The sequence below is a fragment of the Hyaena hyaena genome, unplaced genomic scaffold, assembly GCF_003009895.1.
Source record: "Hyaena hyaena isolate Hyena2069 unplaced genomic scaffold, ASM300989v1 scaffold_36, whole genome shotgun sequence".
Lineage (NCBI taxonomy): Eukaryota > Metazoa > Chordata > Mammalia > Carnivora > Hyaenidae > Hyaena > Hyaena hyaena.
In genome coordinates this window covers 983,143-986,407 of record NW_024080668.1, presented here as the reverse complement: position 1 = coordinate 986,407, position 3,265 = coordinate 983,143, and positions in this window count along the sequence as shown.

The following is a 3,265-nucleotide window of genomic DNA, read 5'->3' as shown; positions in this document are numbered from 1 at the left end:
CTAGCCAGACTTCTCAAAAAGAAAAGAGAGAGCACCCAAATAGACAAAATCATGAATGAAAATGGACTGATTACAACCAACCCCTCAGAAATACAAGCAATTATCAGGGAATACTATGAAAAACTATATGCCAACAAGCTGGACAAAGTAGAAGAAATGGACAAATTCCTAAACACACACTCACTCCCAAAATTCACATGGGAAAAGAGAAAACCTGAACAGATCCATAACAAGTGAGGAAATCGAATCAGTTATCAAAAATCACCCAACAAATAAGAGCCCTGGGCCAGATGGCTTCCCTGGGGAATTCTACCAGACATTTAAAATGGAATTAATACCCGTTCTTCTCAAACTATTCCAAAAAATAGAAATCGAAGGAAAACTTCCAGACTCATTTTATGAAGCCAGCATCCCAAGCCAGACAGAGACCCAGCAAAAAAAAGAGAACTACAGGCCAATATCCTTGATGAAAACAGATGCAAAAATCCTCAACAAGATCCTTGCAAGTTGAATCCAAGAGCACATAAAAAGAATTATCCACCAAGATCAAGTGGGATTCATTCCTGGGTTACAGGGCTGGTTCAATATTTGCAAATCAATCAATATGATACATCACATCAACAAAAGAAAAGATAAAAATCATATGATCCTGTCAACAGATGGAGAAAAAGCTTTTGACAAAATACAGCATCCCTTCTTCATAAAGACCCTCGAGAAAGTCGGGATAGGAGGAACTTATTTAAACATCATAAAAGCCATCTATGAGAAGCCCTCACCTAACATCCTCCTCAATGGGAAAAAACTGAGAGCTTTCCCCCTAGGATCAGGAACACAACAGGGATGTCCACTCTCACCACTGCTGTTTACCATAGTGCTGGAAGTCCTAGCATCAGCCATCAGACATCAAAAGGAAATCAAAGGCATCAGAATTGGCAAAGAGGAAGTCAAACTTTCACTTTTTGCAGACGACATGATATTCTACACAGAAAACCCAAAAGACCCCACCAGAAGCCTACTAGAACTGATCCAAGAATTCAGGAAAGTTGCAGGGTACAAAATCAACGTACAGAAATCGGTTCCATTTTTATACACCAACAATGAAGCACCAGAAAGAGAAATCAAGAAACAGATCCCATTCACAATTGCACAAAAAACCATAAAATACCTAGGAATAAACCTAGCCAAGGATAATAAGAGATCTGTATGATGAAAACTATAGAAAACTTATGAAGGAAATGAAAGAAGACACGAAGAAATGGAAAAACATTCTGTGCTCACGGGTTGGAAAAATAAATATTGTTAAAATGTCATTACTACCCAAAGCAATCTACACATTCAATGCAATCCCAATCAAAATTGCACCAGCATTCTTCTCAAAACTAGAATAAACTATCCTAAAATGTGTATGGAACCACAAAAGACCTTGAATAGCCAAAGTAATATTGAAGAAGAAGACCAAAACAGGAGGCATCACCATCCCCGACTTTAGCCTCCACTACAAAGCTGTTATCAAGACAGTATGGTATTGGCACAAGAAGAGACACATAGACCAATGGAATAGAATTGAGAAATCAGAATTGGACCCAAAAGTGTATAGCCAACTACTCTTTGACAAAGCAGGAAAGAGTATCCAAAGGAAAAAGACAGCCTCTTTAACAGATGGTGCTGGGAGAACTGGACAGCAACATGCAGAAGAATGAAACTAGATCATTTTCTCATACCCTGCACAAAAATAAACTCAAATGGATAAAGGACCTGAACATGAGAGACAGGAAACCATCAAAACCCTAGAGGAGAAAGCAGGAAACAACCTCCTTGACCTCCACCGCAGCAACTTCTTACTTGACACATCCCCAAAAGCAAGGGAATCAAGAGCAAAAATGAACTACTGGGACCTCCTCAAGATTAAAAGCTTCTGCACGGCAAAGGAAACAATCCATAAAACTAATAGGCAACCGAACAGAATGGGAAAAGATAGTTTCAAGTGACATATCAGATAAAGGGCTAGTATCCAAAATCTATAAGGACCTCACCAAACTCCACACCCGAAAAACAAACCATCCAGTGAAGAAATGGGCAGAAGACATGAACAGACACTTCTCCAAAGAGGATATCCAGATGGCCAACAGACACATGAAACGATGCTCAGCATCCCTCCTCATCAGGGAAATACAAATCAAAACCACACTGAGATACCATCTCACGCCAGTCAGAGTGGCTATAATGAGCAAATCAGAGTACTCTAGATGCTGGTGAGGATGTGGAGAAACTGGCACCCTCCTTCACTGTTGGTGGGAATGTAAACTGGTTCAGCCCCTCTGGAAAACAGTGTGGAGGTTCCTCATTAAATTAACATTAGAACTCCCCTATGACCCAGCAATAGCACTGCTAGGAATTTACCCAAGGGATACAGGAGTGCTGATGCATAGAGGCACATGGACCCCAATGTTCATAGCAGCACTCTCAACAACAGCCTAAACATGGAAAGAGCCTATGTGTCCATCCACGGACGAATGGATCAATAAGATGTGGTTTATCTATACAATGGTATACTACATGGCAATGAGAAAGAATGAAATCTGGCCATGTGTAGCAACATGGATCTTGAGGGTGTTATGCTGAGTGAAATAAGTCAGGCAGAGAAGGACAGATACCATATGTTTGCATGTATAGGAAGATTAGGAGGAACTTAATGGAGGACCATGGGGGAGAAGAAAGGGGGAAAAAGCAGGGAAGAGGGAGGGAGGCAAACCATGAGAGACTCTTGAATGTTGAGAACAAACAGAGGACTGATGGGTATGGGGGAGTGGGGAAGGGGGGTGATGGGTATGGAGGAGGGCACTTGCGGGGATGAGAACTGGGTGTTATATGGAAACCAACTTGACAGTAAACTATTAAAAAAAAAAAGAAAACTAGAAATCAGAGCAGGAAGACATGAAGGATATCTCTAAACTCTTGGAAATTAAACAACACACTTATAAATAATCCATGGATCAGAGAAGAAAGCATGAAATAAAACTTTGAAAATACATAAAGTATGTGAGATGCAGCTTCAGCTGGCTTGTAAGGGGTATTTATGTAAATGCTTTCATTAAGACAGAAGAAACATGGCAAATCAATAACAAACTCCTACCTCAAGAAACTAGGTAAAGAAGATGAAAGTAAACCCAAACTGAGCAAGACAAAAGAAAACGTAAAGAGTAGAAATCAATGAAATAAAAAACAAAAGAACAGAAAAGCAATGATACAAAAACAAGTAGAATCA